This window comes from Megascapheus bottae, chromosome 7 (assembly GCF_031878675.1).
Source record: "Megascapheus bottae isolate mThoBot1 chromosome 7, mThoBot2.hap1, whole genome shotgun sequence".
Classification (NCBI taxonomy): Eukaryota; Metazoa; Chordata; class Mammalia; order Rodentia; family Geomyidae; genus Megascapheus; species Megascapheus bottae.
The window spans coordinates 12,516,715-12,536,054 of record NC_143515.1 but is presented as its reverse complement, the minus strand read 5'-3'; the positions used below and the strand labels follow the sequence as shown (position 1 = coordinate 12,536,054).

The 19,340-nt window shown below is 39.3% G+C and overlaps 1 non-coding gene across 1 annotated transcript; it reads left to right on the top strand.

Annotated features, from left to right (window-relative positions):
• The first annotated feature begins 18,648 nt into the window (after positions 1–18,648).
• LOC150060335 (U6 spliceosomal RNA) lies at positions 18,649–18,751 on the top strand. Its single transcript, XR_016536337.1, has one exon. It is a non-coding gene; the product is annotated as a U6 spliceosomal RNA (small nuclear RNA).
• The last annotated feature ends 589 nt before the right edge of the window (positions 18,752–19,340 follow it).

Below are 19,340 nucleotides of genomic sequence, written 5' to 3'. Positions count from 1 at the left end.
ACTTCCTATTGGTTCCCTGCTTTGTTTATCCAGTATGGGGCGGGCATAGACCATAGACATCTGCGGCTATTATTACTGAGACTCTTTCCTTCATTCTGTTGTTAGGTATATACATGTTAATAATTTTGATATTATCCTAGCAAATTGACCCATTTATTCTTATAAAAACACTCTTCCTCTTCTTTTTTTTTTCCTGTCCTGGAGCTTGATCAACAAAGCACCTGGGCACTGTCCCTGAGCTTCTTTTTGCTCAAAGCTGGCACTCTGCTACTTGAGCCACAACATCAGTTCTGGATTTTTCTGTTTATGTGGTACTAAGGCATCGAACCCAGGGCTTCACCCATGCTAGTTAAGTACTCTACCACTAGTACACCTTCCTAGCCCTCTTGTGATCTTTTTTAGACTCCATTTTGCCCAAGTATAGCAACTCTACATTTCTTCCTGTGGATTTGAGTCACCATGTTTTGTCATGTCTTTGCTATAACAAGCACAAGTAGCTCCCACACACACCTTTTCCTTTTACATTTGTTTTTTTCCCTTTGGAGCTAGTATTGAGTCTTGAACTCAGGGACTCTTCATCGTCCCTTAGCTTTTTGTTCAAGCCCCTGTCACTTGAGCTATAGCTCAATTTCTGGCTTTTTGATGATTAGTTGGAAGTAAAAGTCTCAGACTTTCATCTGGAGCTGGTTTTGAATACTGATTCTCAGATCTCAAGCTTCCTGAGTAGCTAGGATTACAGGCATGGGCCAATAGAGCCTGGTCTTTTTTTATTTTTGTATTAGTCCTGTGGTTTGAATTTGGGGCCTAGTTATTGTCCCTGAGCTTTTTTGTTCAAGGCTAGCATTCCAGTTTTATTTGGCTGTTAAGAGTCTCTCAAACTTTCCTAACCAGACTGGCTTCAAACCACAATCCACAGATCTCAGCCTCCTGAGTAGCTAGAATCAGAGACTTAAACCACAGGTGTCTTTTTCCTTTATGTTTTTAATTTACAACTATTTTACACTTGTAATACAATACACTCCTAATACAATAATTTATGCAATAATGTGTAATATACATGTCTTATGTGGCTCCTCTTAAATCATTTGAGAAGTAATAAGTAATTATCTTATAATTTATAATTGCTTACATAATTATTCTATATTGAATAAACTAGAACCACTGTCTTGTTCACCTGTGTGTGTGTGTGTGTGTGTGTGTGTGTGTGTGTGTGTGTGTTACACAAATTCTTCAAGTGAGAATGCTCCCATGATTACCCGCATGGCTACCAATCTATGTTATCTACCCGTTGAGGACACCGCTGATGTAGGTTAGATCAGGGAAACTAAGGCCTGGAAAACATAAGAAATTCACAGGCAAACATTCCATTAATGAATAGCTGATTAAAACCACACAGGCAGGCCTCTCAAAAGGCTGAAATCTGAGGATCGCAGTCTGAAGCTAGCCAGGAGATTCTAATATCTTATTTCCAATTAAATACAAAAATATAGCCACTTCTAAGTGGATATATGGCTCAAATGGTAGTTTACCTGCCTTGAGCGAGAAATCTAAGAAACAGTGCCCAAGTCTTGAGTTCCAGATTCAGTACTATACATGGGCTAACATGCACGCATGTGCATGCACGCCTGAGCGCGTGCACACAACACACACACACACACACACACACACACACACACACACACACACAAAGAAGTACTACTTTCTTTGCTTTAAGCCTTCTACTCCCTCACTAGCATGACACCTGCAGTAAATAAGCAATTTTCTCCTGAAATTTCCCACTTGTTCAAACGATTACTACACCACGGGAACTGAGCATGAAGCTGTTCAACATTCTCAGAGAAAAATATTTGGTGCCTTGCTTTGATCACAGACATATTTGCAAAGAAGGTTTCTGATGAAACCACCACCCTTGATTTAAAGGGATGCTCAAAGAGTATAGATATCTCCATCACACTGACCCAAGTTCACTAACTCTACCAGACTCGATGTCACCAATTGTGTGAAAACAATGTAATAAGAATGAGTGATGCAGCCAGACTCGGGTGGCTCAGGCTTGTAATCCTAGCTACTTAGGAGGCTAAGGATTACAGTTCAAAGCCAGTTCAGGCACTAAAGTCTGTGAGAATCTTATCTCCAATTAACCACCAGAAAACTAGAAGTGGTGTTGTGGCTCAAGTGGTAGAGCACTAACTTTGACAGCGTTCAGGCCCAAAGTTTAAGACCCATGGACCCATCAAAAAAAAAAAAAGAATGAATGATGTAGTAGGTGTCTCTAAGAAAGGGAAGCTTGTATCTTAAGTTGAATTTGAGTCAAACCCCAATCTGCTTTTTCACCATAACAACTTCAGTATTGCACACACTGTGTATGACCTATCATAGGTGCTCATAACCATTTCTGGATATGTATTATCTTCCCTTAGCTTTGCTTTACTCAGAACCTTTTTGGTCTCTAACTCAATGTGTCCTAAAACTCTTTTCCTTATGTCAATAACACAAAAATGGTACCTTAAGATCAGGTAGAGGGACTATTGGCTTTTGAAGACTTCCCTGGAAGCCATGCCTCTTTTGATCACTCGTTTAAAGCACACATTGCATTCCAAGTGACACTACATCATCCTCACACCAGTTACTCACAGATACATTGGTGTGCAGGCCTTGGTTTCATATTTATGTGACAAAATTCATATACATAATTTCTGTTCATTAGAAGCAGGAGAAATTCTTCATATATTCTTATTTTAATAGCCTTATTCTGGGGCATGTTTATCATGTAGAGGCTCCAGCTTGGTTCAATTCCCAACACCAAAGAATGAATGAATAAAAAAACAAACAAGGGGCTGGGAGTTTGGCCTAGTGGTTAAAGTGCTTGCCTAGCATGCACGAAGACCCGGGTTCAATTCCTTGGTACCACATACATAGAAAAAAAAAGTCGGAAGTGGTGCTGAGGCTCAAGTGGTAGAGCTCTAGCCTTGAGAAAGTCAAAGGACAGTGCTCAGGCCCTGAGCTCAAGCCCAGGACTGGCAAAAAAAACAAAAACAAAAAAACAAAAAAAACAAATAAATAATTGGCTCAGTATTACTAAATCTTGTTTTCAATAGCTGCTCCTTTGTTCTTTCAGATTGATGATGAGGTGGAGCTGGTAAAATTTCCGTTTAAGTCACGCATTTCTCTTTATTGATAGACTCTCTTTAGTGAAACACTGGTGAAATCTTCTCGTTTCAATGTTTACTCAGAATTCCTTTCTTCTTCTTTTTATAACTTTTTTTTGCCATTCCTGCCGCATGAACTCAGGGTCTGATCACTATTGTTGGGCTTTCTCAAGGCTAGAGCTCTATCACTTGAGCCACAGTACCACTTCCAGTTTTTGTCTATGTATATGGTACCAAGGAATCAAACCCCCATCTTTGTGCATGCTAAGCAAGCACTCTACCTAGACCAAACTCCTGGCCCTCCTTTCTTCTTTTGAACATATCTGCATTATCTAATTTAAGAAAATTCTTTTAAATGGTGGTTTTGTTGAAAGGAAGGTCTGCTGAGTTTTTCTTTCTGCCATTCTAGAAGTCCCAGGTCTGGCCTTTTGCACTGCCTCAGGCTGTTGCCCAACAGCCCTGTCAATGAGATACACATTCTCTTCCTGGCAAAGCTCTCAATTGGTGGTTTTCTGTCATTGCCCACAATCAAAGGATTTTTTGTTTATTGAGGATAGATGACTATTCCAAGTGATGTAACAGGCCCAGTTGGCACTGTCCCGTGTTGGGTATGTAGGTCAGAACTTTCCTTGTTTGTGTGTTTCTTGGAAGCAGGTTGACTGTTCTCTTGAATTTAAAAGGACTTTTCAGAGAGCAGAAAGCTTATTATCTAGGGGGAGGGCCTTGTAGGCATCTGTCCAGAAGGTTCTGAAGGGCCTTTCCAGTGATGTGTGCCTGTGTATCAGGAAGATAGAACACATGCACACACATACACCCATACAACACACAACACACAGAACAAAAGATAGGGAGAGAACAAGAGGGAGATGGAGAGGAAGAGATAGAGACAGTGGTCATAGCAAATGTAGCAGCTGCTTGGTCATGGCCATGATGTGTTCTACTTACTGGACTGCATGAAAGCCAGAGTGGATCCCAGAAGCAAATAGCTCTTTCCATGGTAGTTATAGGGACATGCCTTTGCATGTTACTTACAAGATATCAAAATGGATTAAGCCTGTCTCCTCCCTAGGACAGTATGAGATCATCTAATAACCCCAAACCAGAGTCTCAAGAAAAAAGAATCCTCTAAACATGTAGGATTTGAAAGGGATTTAATCATTAGAATGCCCATTTGACATACTTTAACTCATCCTCTATGTAGCTATCTATCCATCTATCTGTAATTAATGAAAATAAGGATAAATATAGAAGAAGTACTTTGTTTGCATGTATAAAAATGCAATCCTGATGACATTGTTTTTAGATGAGGGACAGCGATAAAGGAGTGAAATTGAGATACATTGTATATATGTGTGTAAATGTCACAATGAAGTTCTTATATAAAAACAAACAGAAAATAATTAATGAGAAAATGCTTTGGCCTCTTTCCTGTTCCTCAGTTTCTCCATCTATAAAGAGGATAATGGGTTAGAGTTATGGCCCAATTGGTAGAGTGCTAGCTAGTGAGCAAACTCATCAGTTACTGAGTATGAGTTCTGCTAAAAAAAAAAAAGCCAAAGAATCAAAACATAAACAAATAAACAAAAGAGAATGATGTACTGTCTAGCACAAGAAGTTGAGTGGAATATGAAATGAATTCATACAGTGAGTCCACCCCCAATCTTTACCCATGATTTTACTCTCACCAAAGCCAAAGAGTAACCAATGGAAAATTCTAAAAATAAAGCCTTTTATTATTTTGTTGTATTTTTATTACTATTAATTTGCCTTATTGTGATTACAGCGATGATGTGCAGAAGGATGACAATTCTATGAGTCAGGTAATGAGTACATTTCCGTTCATACAGTGTCTTCTTTTCCCTCACTCTCTCCCATTCCCTCTCTCCCGTCTCTACCCATGAGTTTTAGAGTTTACTTTCAGCAGTGTCCAGTGAGTTTACTAATGCATATTTTTACATACATATATTTTTTCATACACTATGCATAAGGTAAAGAAAGCAGAATCATCAAAAACTAAAAACAAAAAAGAGGTCTTTTGTTTCCATATCTTGGAGTTCATTTCAGTATGTGTATTATTCTATATAAATATGAAAAGTCCCTTTGGCATTGTGTCTTTGTGTTTCTCTGCCAGGTGTATTCTCTTTTGGTCTCATTGTGTGAGTATCTAGAATCCTGTATAACTGATCATATCCCAGTGTACAAAAATAATTTCAAAGTTCAAAATTCTGTGCCATCTTGAGCAGTGTGGTGACTTCTCACCTATGTCACTCCACTCTACCTGGAATATGACTCACCCCTTTGTTCACTGTCTCAATGCTAAATATGCAGATGTTAAACATATATATATATATATCACACACACATATATATGTATATATGTTTATATATATATATATAAATATATACTAAGTCCCCACTGATCATTTAGCAGCCATCCAGGTTATCATATCCCTGTGGTACTTTCATTGTGGCCCTTCCTTTCAAATACCCTTTACTTTATTTAATTATGGTCCCAAAGATTAAATGTGACAATGCCAGAAATTTTGTAACTGTGTTATTAATTGTAATCAATCTATATTATTGTTAGTTATTGTTGTTAGCCTCTTACTATGTCTACATTATAGGATAAACTTTGTCAGTGTAGGAAAAAAATTAAGCTTTACAAACACAGGGGGAAAAATCAGCATATGCAGACTTCAGTGTTGTCTGTGAATTCTGGCACACACAGGTAGCTTAAATCATGTCCCATAAAGAGAGGGGGATGACTATCATAGAAAATGCTTGGGAGAGTTCTGAGCATACATTGAGCCTGGAGAAGGAACTGTAATTGCTAGTCTTTTTTTTTTTAAAAAAAGATTTTTATTAACATTGATTTTTACATCGTATTTCAAATATCATGTTTAACAAAGTATTCAAGAAGAGATTCTCTATATACAATCAGTGGCACATAGATTTTAGAACATAATTAAAATTATAAGCTGAGGGTTTGTATGTCATGGTTGCTATATTGTTGTTGTTATTGTTCTTGATCCTACTGCTTTGCTGTAGCTATAATCAACCTGCACCTCCACTCTGCCTGGCCACAATGCTGTAAAGTTAAAGGGCATAAAGAATACATATATATATATATATATACATATATTTGCCAGTCCTGGACTTGAGCTCAGGGCCTGAGCACTGTCCTTGGACTTTCTCAAGGCTAGAGCTCTACCACTTGAGCCTCAGCACCACTTCTGGCTTTTTATGTATGTGGTACCAATGAATTGAATCTGGGTCTTTGTGAACGCTAAGCAAGCACTCTACCACTAGGCTAAGCTCCCGGCCCAAAGAATATTATCATGTAGATCTTAAAGTTTCTTCAAAACTCCTATGTTGATGGCTTGATCCCCAAAGGCATCAATGTTCAGAGATAGGGCTTTTAGCAGGTGATTGGATCAAGACATCTCGACCCCAAGAATGGATTACTCCATTTATGAATCTATAGCTTAATGGATTTGTAGGAAGGGGCTTTCGTTAAATAATAATAGACCGTGCTTCCTGCCCCCCCGAGAGGTGAGCAGCTCTGCTTCACTGAGTTCTTTTTGCTGTGATGTTCAGCCTCCCCACAGACCCACAAATAAGGACAAGCCTGATGGAAAGTGACTTAAACTGAAAGCACTCACCTTTCCCCCTGACAGCTATGTCTTAGGACTGTATATGCTGGCAACCCTCCCCTCCCATCATCTCTCTTCTCCACTCCCCTAAACAGACACACCCTGTGGTTTTGGAGAAAAAAAACCTAAAACCAAGGCCACGTCTGCCATCTGACACAGATGCTGTTGAGACTTTGAAACTCCCCAGTCAAAATAATATTGCTCGCCAACCAGCTTCCAGGTCATCCCTATTTCCCCCCACAAACACTTCACTTTTCCTGCCTAATATTTAAAGGAACCCTACTTGTAAGGGGTGGGGGTACCATTTCCCCAGAAGCCTGGTTGCAGGAGACTTGATCACCCTTCCCGGGTTTTTCTCTCAAATAAAGCCTGTTGGTCTGCTGCGTTTTATCCTTTCTGCTCTTTTTCTTTTCTTACCAGGAACTGAAACCTCTTAAATTGTGAGTCCAACAAGTCTTTCTTCCTCTTTAAGTTGTTTTTCTCAGGTATTCTGTCACAATAATGGAATAGATGAATACAGGGCACATAGTCACTGGTCTTACCTGACCATGGCTAGACCTTGAGAGCCTGTACAAGAAGGGAGAGTTTCAGAGACTCAGCCTCTCTGAGACATAAGAGCATCTTGGAACTTCAGACCTCAGAAAAGAAACCAGGACAGTTGAACCTTCAAAGCACATTCTAGCCAGGCAATGGTGTCTCATACCTTTAATTCTAGCTACTCAGAGAACTAAGATCTAAGGACTGAGGCTTGAAGTCAACCTGGGCAGGAAACTCCATGAGACTCTTATCCTCAAGTAGCCAGCAAAAAGCTGGAAGTGGTAGAACACAACATCAGCTCTACCACTAAGGGACAACACCTAGGCCCTAAGTTCAGTTTCCTACTGGCACGTGCACACGTGTACACACACACACACACACACACACACACAACAACAACCGAGTCTGAGAGTGGGAGACTAAGCCATGAGTGGATACACCCTTGTTGGTAGAAAATTTTACAAAATGAATGAAAATGAATTTGCGCTCGAATTTTCTCTATTCCCAACAACAAGTTATGTTTGGATTTATACATCACAGCTCTTAGCATCAGACTTGGCTCTCCTGCCTGACCCAGAACATTGTGATTTAGAAATTAGAAAGTATGTGAATTGTACATCCCGAAAATGCAAGTCCAGGGTGAGTTGTTCATCAGTGATTCTCGACTCTTAGCCACTTTCTCCCCATTTGGGCTCAAGGAGAACAAATCACATTTTACAGAGCTCCATTTCTGTAGCTCCATTCTCCTCATTTACTTACTTGAAAATAAGGACTTAGATATTTTATTAAATTTGGCCAGGGAGTGTGTGGTCTATTTGGCAGGTCAGTATTCCTTGATGGGATCCATCCTTCTCCACTGTGTCAAACAGCTTCCATGCACATCTCTCTGAACCCCTGTGCCTTCTTGGGCCTCTTCTAAATGGTCTTTCTTCTATAGCTGGTAATATGCCCACCATCACTCTCACCTGCTCTTCCAGTAACTCTCTACTTTACAGAATTCCTGGGAGTGGATTCCAGCTTGAAAAGATGTTTCCTCTTCCAGCAGGCTTCCTGGGTAGCTACCTTAATACGGACAGAATGCTTTCCTCTAAAATAGCTCCTCAGACTGAAGCTTCACAGCAGCACTTAAACGCTAAACCATCTTGGAAGGATCTGAGAATACCTTGAAATGTATGGCTAGCTTCTACCAGAGCCTCAGCACCAGCCTCAACATTGCTTTCTCTGGTGAGCCACCCAGCCCTGGACTCTACATGGAAATAGTAAAATTACTGGCTACAGTGGACTGGATGATGTCTTCCAAGAGTGTATGTCCCTCCCAGAACATCAGAATGGAGACCCAACTTGTGAAGAGAGCTGTTGCTGATGAAATTAGTCGGGATAAGGTTATACTTGAGTAGAATGGGTACTTAGTCTACTATGGCTAGTGTCCTAAGAAGAGGATGATAGACATAGATGTGCAACGGGAAGCCAAGGGGAAGATGCAGGAGGAGAGCTAGAATCAGGAAGGCTATCCCTTGGATCACCGATGAAAGCAAAGAGAGTACTCCAACACCCTTCGTTTTCATTTTACTAGTATTAACATTTTGGCAGCACTGATGTTTAACTCTGAGCCCCACTCTTGCTGGGAGCAGCAGTTTCTTTACTCAGCAGTTACGATTCTGGGCCTTTTTTTCTTCAGTGACTTTTCAGGTAGGAACTCGAGTGTTTGCTCAGGGCAGCCTGGATCTGGATACTCCTGCCTCACCAGACTTCCTAATTGAGATGAGGGTTTCACTAACATTTGCCTTGCTCGAGGATGGCTTTTTTTTTTTTTTTTGCTTTACTGATGCTCTTTTATTTATTTATTTATTCATGTATTTTTTAATGTAATTTCGAGGATGGCTATAAGCAGTGATCCTCCCCATCTCTGCCTCCTTAGAAGCTGAAATTGTTAGGCACTATCACCACACCCAGCTATGATGATGATGATGATGTGTGTGTGTGTGTGTGTGTGTGTGTGTGTGTGTGTGTGTGTGTGTGTGTGCTACTGGGATTTGAACTCAGGACCTTGTGCTTTTTAGGTAGGGATTCTGACCCTTGAGCCATGTTGCCAGCACCTGAGACTTTTTAAATGCTCCTTTATACCATTCATTTTGATGAGTGTTCCAAGTATTCTTGAAGTAAATGTGTGTGAGGCTGAATATTGTCTTCTATGAATGCCAATTAATTGGCTCAAATATTTGTATTGAGAAATATGTCCATTTCTCCTGCGAATCACTCCAAGGAGTGTAAATATATCTAACCATAGATTTGTCATTCTCTTGTTGGTAATCCTATCCACTCTTTATCTGAATGTGTTTGGTTACTTTTTATTAAGGCATTATTACTGCTGTGTTACAATTTGAGAGAGACAGTGCAACCTTGGGAAGACTGTCCTGTGCGGGTGGGTTGAAGGGGACATCTGTTATCACTCTGCCTTCCAGCCACAAAGAGGCCAGCGGTTGTATTCTACCCCATGCTGTCCTCCACAAAGTTCACTGCCACCACAGACCAGAAACAAGTGAGCCACATACTCACCAATGGAAATCTTTGTCACCAAAAGCCCAAATTAACCTTTCCTTTCAGTCATTTTGTCACAGCAAAGGAGAGCTGACTGGTACTAACATACACACAAACAGGATTTGAGAGTCTTCTTAATGAACTGTCTCTGGGATGATTAGAAAATATCCCTCTTTATCTCTGGTCATATTCCTTGAGGTTTACCTTTATGTATTCATACATGTAATCATGCTTTTCTGTAATTATCAATAGCAGGATGTACCTTTTGCTTTAAACTTTTCTATTCCTGTGTTGCTGTTATTTTTTTGTGTGTGCCAATCCTGGGGCATGAATTCAGGGTATGGACACTATTCCTTAGCTTTTTTTTAACTCAAGCCACTTCTCTACCATTTGAGAAACAGTCTCACTTCTAGCTTTTTGCTGATAAAAATCTCACAGACTTTCCTGCCTGGACTGGCTTTGAACCATGATCTTCAGATATCAGCCTCCTGAGTAGCTTAGATTACAAGCATGTGCCACTGGTGCCCAGCTGTGTCTTTATTTTTAAGATGTGTGTCTAGTAAAGAGCAGAGAAATGAATCTTGCCTTTGTAAGCAGTCTGACAAGCTACTCTTTAATTAAAATGTTTAACTTTGATATTTATTTTCTATCCATGTTATCTGTTCTTTGCTCCTTCTTTGCCTTTTTTCTCTTCTTTTAATTAACTGAATAAATTTTAATTTTACTTCTTAATTCTTTTAGTTAATTGAATAATTAATTGAATAATTAACTGGGGTTTTAGTGGTTGTTTTAAAGATTGAAATGTATACTAACTTACCAATGGTCTATTTTTATTTACTATCATATTTCATGTAAAAATCTTACAAGAATAATAACTCTTTCATTAATTTCTGTTTGTCTTTGTAGTGCTTTTCTTAAGTTTTAATTTTAAAAATGCTATGAACTACACTATACAGTCTCAATATTTTAGATGGTTGAATGTCTTTAAAGAAATTAAAGAACAGAAATGCTTCATTCCATCTCTCTCCTTTCCTTCATGTGCATTCGAGCTCTCATCTGCTTCTATTTTTCTTCAGTCAAATGAACTTCCTTTAATACTTCTGGTGATACAGTATGCTGACAATATTCCTTGGTTTCTGTTTAGCTTGAAGTATCTTAGTGACACTTCAATTTTTTTGAAGATATAATTTCTAGAAATATAATTCTAAATTGATATTTTTCCTTTTAGTACCTCCGAGATTCATTTTACATTTTAGTATTTTTAAATCATTTTCATATATACAAGATGGCTTTCCTTTTTGCATGATTTAACATTTTTTTCCTCTATCTAATGTTCAGAAATTTTACTAAGAGCCCTACAGGGTCTTAGTAAATAAAATTTGGAAAACATTTTGCCATTTTGTGGTCACAATTTTTGTTTTAATAATTCTTATGTTTCTTTCTGAAACCTCAGTTCTACACATCTTAAAATTTTACATCAAATGTAGGAATAGAAGACACTGCACAAAAGAAAATATACAGTGGTGGTGTGGCTCAATGTGGTAGAGCACTAGCCTTAAGCTAAAGAGCTCAGGGACAGCACCTAGGCCTAGAGTTCAAGGCTTACCACTGACCAAAAAACAAACAAACAAAAAAAAAACAGGGAAATGTACTCAATACTTGACTCTGACTCATGATATTATAATCCCTCTTTACACCCCCATATAACAATAACATAAAGTGATAAAAATTATATCACTTTCTGCTGAAAGTCCCAACCATTCACGTACACTATTCACATTTTTGTTATAAATCCTTGAATAAACTGGATGCCGATGGTATATGACTAAAATCCTAGCTACTCAGTACCTGCAGATGAAGAAAAGCTCTCAAGACTCTATCTCCAGTTAATCAGCAAAATGTGGAAGCACAGGTATGATTCAAATGCTAGAGAGACAACTGCAAGCAGGATGCCCTGAAATCAGACCTTGGTATTAGCAAATAATACTAGTACTAGTAATTCCTGAGTAAATACATGGCAGATTTTTAAGACATCCTGTCTTCTAACTCCACTCTTCCGCCCTTCTCTAGGATTATATTTTTCTCTCTCCCTCCACCCTCCCTCCCTCTCTCCACTCACCTCTCAGCCCCCAAATTTGTTGTCTAATAGGCCTGTGGAATTTCCCCCATTCTTGTGTAGCACAGATCCAGCTAGCCCACCATGCAGATTTCTAGGGTTTCTATCCTTGTACAGTTTCTTCTTTGGTCTCTTCCCTCTCCAATTCCTGCTGCCCCCTTCAACACTGAAACTAGTATTTTTACTACGTCCATTGAGAACACTGCTCTCTTTTCCAGCTCCACTTTATGTTACTATCTAAACTGTGCTTTCAGGCACTGTACTTATGTAATAAATGCAAAATTGTTTCATTTATTCTTCCCTCAGGGGCCACATACCTTGTGTTGTCTTTGGACAATGGCCAAGAGCATTGTTCTACTGTTCTTTCCAAGGGTATTTTTGGTTTGGGGAACACGTAAGACTGATAGTCATGGGCTGAACTGGAAGCCTCCAATAGGCTCTACTTTTAGAGATGAGAGCATGGAGCCCTCTAAACTGTTTTACCCAATGAAGAGCACTCACAATGAGAGAAGCAGAATCTTGATTTCTATCATGACTTTTAGACTTCTCGCTGCCATGTTTCATTGAGAGTTAAAACTGCACCAGGCATGGCTTTGTGTCTAACAGGTGTGAGTTGGAATCGTATCCTCTTTAGTTGACTGACCTCAGACAAGCTTCTTCATGTTTACATTCCTATTTCCTTACGGATGAAAAGAAGATAAATTCGCACTTTTGAGAAGTTTTCCATAATCAAATATTCAGTGTTCAGGAATGAGGCTGTTGTAGGAATGTGCTCTATAAATGTGACTCTGTGAGTTGGAGATTTGATAGTAACAAGTTCTCTCTCTCTCTCTCTCTCTCTCTCTCTCTCTCTCTCTCTCTCTTTCTCTCTCTCTCTCTCATTATACACATGGCAAGCTTGGTTTGCTTTGTTTACTAAGCAATTCGGAGACAACAACAGCCCTTGGTAAGGTGTAGGTTTTATTAATAGCTCTGAATCTCTATGCAGTTCTATAAATATCTTTCCCTCTTCTATGTTGCTTTCTCTCTTAAAAATGTTCTCACGAAAATGTAAATAAACAATAAACGATGAATTACAGGCCCATTGTTCTCTGTTCTATAATTCAGGAAACATGAGGTAGGAGAGCATGCATGTGTGAGAAAGGGGGATAGTTACTGCAATGCAGCCTGCCTCTAAAGTGATTATGCAAAAAGATTGATTGCAGAAGCACTCAGATGAGAGGAGCAGAGCCAGGGACCAAAGGCTAAAGGTCAGCACCTGTTTTAATCTGTAAGGTTTTTTTTCTGCTCGGCTTTAGTTTTGTCACAAATAGTTTGCCAACCTGACAAGCATTTTGTTTAAATCCACAACGTAGTACCTGGATTGCTGTTGTGCTTATCCAGAAAACATAACAAACAAAAAGTCATCCATCTCAGCCATATCCTGCCTCTGTTTTGTAAGATAATTGGTGAAGTTTCAGCAAAGTTGGCCCTTTGCATATGTCTGATCACTTAGGATCAAAGGAAAAATCTTTACTGAGAAAATGTCTTTAGTCCCATTTGGGGTGTGTGTGTGTGTGTGTGTGTGTGTGTGCACATGTGTGTTTTGGTGCTGATCCTGGGTTTGAAACTCAGGGCCTATGTGCTGTCCCTGAGCTTTTGTACTCAAGGCTAGTACTCTACCACTTCAGCCACACTCCAGTTTTTTTCTGGGTGGTTATTTGGAGATAAGAGTGTCATGGGCTTTCCTACCTGAGCTGTCTTTCAACTGCAATCCTCAGATCTCAGCCACCTGAATAGCTAGGATTACAGATATCATGTTGTAGTTATAGGTATGAGCCACTAGCCTCTGGTTCATTTTTTTTTTAGAAAGACTTCATAGGATGATGAAGAAAATTCCACTGGGAAAAGGAAAGCTATAATTTCTGACAAACATGGGATTTGTTTGCTTTAACTAATATAATGACTTTCCTGTCCGTTTCATCAGCTGCTGGCAATCATGAGAAGAAACTGGAGAAATGTTATGAAGCAGTCTTTGAACATGGAAGACTTGGGGATTAAACAGACATGAATTCAGACCCAATTCTACCCTTGTTAGCACTGAATATAAGCAAGTGAATAAACCCCTCTAACCCTGTTTTATAGTATGCAAACTTAGAATAAGACTGTCTGGCTAACAGGGCTATAAAGAACATCAAATAACAAGGTATGGTTGATGTAGTGGCTTCACACATGATTATTACAATTACTGCTGCCATTGGGAGTCAGGACCTGTGGCTTGCGGAGTGCTTGAGTAAAGACTGTTTTAGGGTAGGCTAGGAAGTTGCTTTTTGATTCTTTTGACTGCATCAAATCTCAATTACTCAATAAGATAACTGCATCTTTCTCTCAGTGTATCTGGTCTCAGGAACAAACAAAGAGCCCTAACACTCACCCACAAAATGCCACCAGAGAAAGTTCCATGCCCATTTATTCATTTTTAAATTCACTGTTAATACTATGTTACTTGAATCATTTCCTTTTCTATGGTTAGAGATGGTTTTGACTGAGTTATACTGTATTTTTAGATTTTGTTTGTTAGGATGTTGTTATGGTCATTAGTTTCTCTACTGGGCACTTATCTCTCAAGAGATGGCTGCTCACTATCATGATTCCCATGTAAAACCAAGAGAGGTATAAATTGCAACATTGAAGCAGCATGGTACTATAACTCCTCTAAGTTCTTAACTTCAATAGGTGACTCCAAAGATATGGGAAAGAAATTTAAAAGTCCATTATATAAAATAATGAACATCCTGAATGAAAATTTAAATAAATATAAGAAGTAAAGAAATTAATTCAAAACTTAAATAACAAATACAACAATGTGAGTGAAAAATTCAACCAAGAGATTCTGAAAAGAAAGAAAGAAAGAAAAGCTCCACAAATCAAATAAACTCAATAGGAAACATCACCTACAGACTAGAAGAAAGGTTACCAAGGATTAAAGACAAGGTTGAAAAATTATTACATTAAAAAAGCAATTTAAAAAAATCAGGAACACTTGGGGCCGAGAGTTTGGCCTAGTGATAGAGTGCTTGCCTAGCATGTGCGAAGACCCAGGTTTGATTCCTCAGTACCACATATATAGAAGAAAGCCTAACATGTTATCATGGCTCAAAGGATAGAACTCTAGCTTTGAGAGAGCCCAAGGACAGTGCCCAGGCCCTGAGTTCAAGCCCCAGAATGGACGAAAAAATCAGGAACACAATATCCAAATAATGAGACATAACCAAGAGGCCAAACTTATAAATATATGGTATAGACAAGAAAACAGAAGTGCAAGCTAAAGATATAGAAAACAATTCAACAGAACTATAGCAGAAACTCTACAAATGTAGGGAAATAAATGGACATCCAAGTACAGGAGCTCATTCAGAATCCCAAATAGACATGATCAGAAAAGAACTTCTCTGTTTCATTGTTAACATCCAAGATGACAAAATAAATAGGGAAAGCTGTAAGAGTTGACATACATGTTATTTACAAAGGAAAGCTCATCAGAATAACAGCAGACTCTGAGCAGAAACTCTAAAGGTCAGGAGAGTATGGATTAATTTATCTCAAGCCCTAAAACAAAGTATCTGTCAACTAAAAGTACTGCATCCAGGAAAATTACCTTTTAGAATTGAAGGCAAAATAAAGAACGTCAATGATAAGCATTTATCTAAAGCAGTTCATTATCTCCGAATCAGCATTGCAGAAAATCCTTAAAGGAATACAACACATCAAAGACAAAGAAAAAATATACATAAGCATGAGAGCTCAGAAAAGAGTAAATTCTACAAATAGAACTCATAAGTGAGAATAAGGAAAGACCTAAACATTACTACCTCAGTAAAGCAGCAAACCCCCTACATATCAATGGTTTCAGCCTTTAACAGATGCAAACTGGCTAAATGGATTTAAAAAAGAATTGAGGCCGGGAGTTTGGCCTAGTGGTAGAGTGCTTGCCTAGCATGCACGAAGGCCTGGGTTTGATTCCTCAGACCACGTACATAGAAAAAAGCCAGAAGTGATGCTGAGGCTCAAGTGGTAGAGCTCTAGCCTTGAGGAAGTCTGAGGACAGTGCTCAAGCCCTGAGCTCAAGCCTCAGGACTGGCAAAAAATAAATTAATTAAATAAATAAATAAATAAGATACAGGGCCAGGAGTTTGGCTGAGTGGTTAAAGTGCTTGCCTAGCATGCATGAAGACCGGGGTTCAATTCCTTGGTACCACGTACATAGAAAAAAGCCAGAAGTGGTGCTGAGGCTCAAGTGGTAGAGCTCTAGCCTTGAGAAAGTCCAAGGAAGTGCTCAGGCCCTGAGCTCAAGCCCAGGACTGGCAAAAAAAAAAAAAATACAACTACTTGCTGTGTGGAAAAAAACTCACCTTATTGACAAAGACACTCAGAAACTGAGAAAGAATGTAAATCACATCCCTAGAAGATGGAATATAAGAGCAAGAGTAGTTATACACAAAGCACACTTTAAGCCAAGTAAGTGGTAAGTGATTTTTTAAAAAAAAGTTACTGCATACTAGTAAAGATTAAAAGCCCACTGAGTACATAAAATAGTTGCAAAGGTATATGCACCAAAGTTAGTGCCTCTATTTTCTCAAACAAACATTCCTGAATGTAAAGGGACAGATAGAGCCAGATATAATAACTGTGAGAGTCATTTATGAGCGTCTCATAAATTGATGGATCATACAAGGATCAACAAGGAAACTGCAGAGTTTTAATTATAATTTTAAAAGTTGAAGGCAAAAAGAACCTAGACAAAAGCAAAGGATGAAGAGTGAGGGAAGGAAAGACGAAATAGTACAAGGAAGAGGGAAAGGAGGAGATATGGGAAGGAAGGAAGGAAGGAAGGAAGGAAGGAAGGAAGGAAGGAAGGAAGGAGGGAAGGAAGGAAAGAAGGAGGGAGGGGGAGGAGTTGAAGACAAGTCAGGAGTTTCTCACTAATTACTCCCCACTTCAATCACCTTCTGACATATTTTTCCCACTCTGTAGGAAAAGTTCACTGGCAGCTATTTAAAGGACTTTTATAGGGTAACTTTACGGGATAAAAACATTCCACTTCTGCTTTTAGGTTGTAAGCGTCTCAAGAGAGCCCAACAGGCTTGCTAATTTTCTGACCATGAGTCTGAGAGTTATGATTCTTAGTCTCTAAACTCTTCGTATGTTCTGTTTCTTGATACAAGGTGGCACTCTGTTACACATTTATGACTTCTCTTCATTCTTGCCACATGTTGTGCCTCTTGGATCCAGATTTGAATTTTATATTTGGAATGGAGGAAGAAGGATAGAACTTGTAGACCCCCCCACCCACTGGCCAACGCTTTACATAAGACTCAAATTATTTCAGTCCACTCGTGAGGTAGAAAACACTGCTCTCATTTTACAGACGTAAAACCAGGGGAACTAAGAAGCTGCATAGTGAGTATAAGGCAATGTTGTGTTTAATAGCCTGCTTAGAACTTTATCAGTTCCATGTGTCAGAAATCCACTTCCAACTGGCTTAGCCAGAGAATGGCTTACAGATTGCCACAACTGAGAGATGTAAGCAAATTCAGACACATCTGGGGAGGCTTGGTTGCAGACTTTAGGACTAAATCTGGTTATTTCCTGTTCTAAATCCAGCACTTACCTTATGTAGTGAAGATGGCTGCCAACACTCCAAATTTTCACCTTACGTTACCAGTTATCGCACCAGGAAAAGCACTTCTCTTTTTAATTGTTCCATTACAGATTCAGAACTGAATTTCATTGGCTTGGCTCTATTGCTACATGCTGTAATCTCAGTGTTTGGACCCCTGTAATTTGCCATATTTATATGTTAGAGGCTCATATCCCAGAGCTGGAGTTTTCTGGGAAGTGAGATCAGAAGAGTGGAATCCTCATGAACAAGGCAAACGTACTTCTTATAAAAGAGACCAGGGAAATTTCTTCCCCTCCCTACTTCAGGAGACACAGCAAGGATGGTTGTCTACACACTAGAAGAGAGCCCTTGCCAAACACTAAATCCACTGGTGCTTTGACCTCAGAATGACAGTCCCCAGAAAAGTATGAAACAAGCTTCCATTGTTTATAAGTCACTCAGTGTGTGGTATTGTGTTAGAGCTGTCCGGACAGGACTAAGACACCATGATCAGTTCTGAGAAAATCCTGTGGATTTGTGGCTTGTCTAGGTTGTGCTCATTTTCTACCCCACCACTGTCAGGGTACAGGGTGGGACAAACAACACAGCTCTGTCATAGAACCTGAGTAGGGTAGGGCATGTTTCCAAGATCCATTCAGAGGCTGCTTTCAGTAGGCAGTAAATGGAAGTGGAAAGACAGAAATGAATGACGCTCTGCCCAACATCCACACTGTCGGCCCTGGGCCTCGCCTGAAGGAGAATGCTTGGACCAGCCAGGCATTCACTGCATCTGAGGCAAGAAAGGAGGAATTCTCACCAAAGAGTTCTACTGCGTTCTAACTCTGTATCTGTTTATGAATTATTAAGAGAGAAAATGGAAATGGACCCATTTCTCCATTTTGAGAAGGCTTCATACCTCATGCAATAGGTATGTGCATCTGTGCTAGACAACATGCCTCAGAAAGTAGGGAAAAGAAATGCCAAAATAGAGGACAGAAAGGCACAATGTCATATTTGCTTCAGCAGCACATATACTAAAATTGGAACAATACAGAGAAGACTAGCATGGCCCCTGCGCAAGGATGACCCGCAAATTCGCGAAGTGTTCCATATTTTTTAATAAACGCAATTATTTCAAACAGTGAAAAAAAGGCACAATGTTTAGTGCATCTGATCATACAAAAATACTTATCAAATGAACTCCAGGAAATGGAAACAAGAGGGGTTTTTTTTATTCTTCTTGGCTGTCTTTCTCTTCTTTTCTTTTTGTTGTTTGTTCATTTATATGTCTTTGGGAGTATAAGAGGAGGCATGGAAATGGAGGGAGAAAGGGTGAACAAATGCACCAGTGATACTGGACACTATGTTGAAAATTAACTGTACAACTTATGGGTGAAGGTGAGATGGAAAAACTGGGAGACAACAAGGGAAGGGGTGACATGGTTCAAAAAGAAATGTACTCATTACCTGACTTTTGTTATTATAACCCCTCTGTACACCACCTTTATAAGAATAACAACAAAAAAGTCTTAAAACAAAAGAAATGCCAACCAAAAACTACTTGTCTTGTGCCTATTCACACAGTAGAATTACCATTATACAGCGTCTTTCATTTCCAACCCTCCACTGCTGATCAGAGGCTCCAGCCCCAGAAAAGAAAGGGAGGAAATGGACCACACAGCAGCCGTGAGGAAGTGAGTCACACA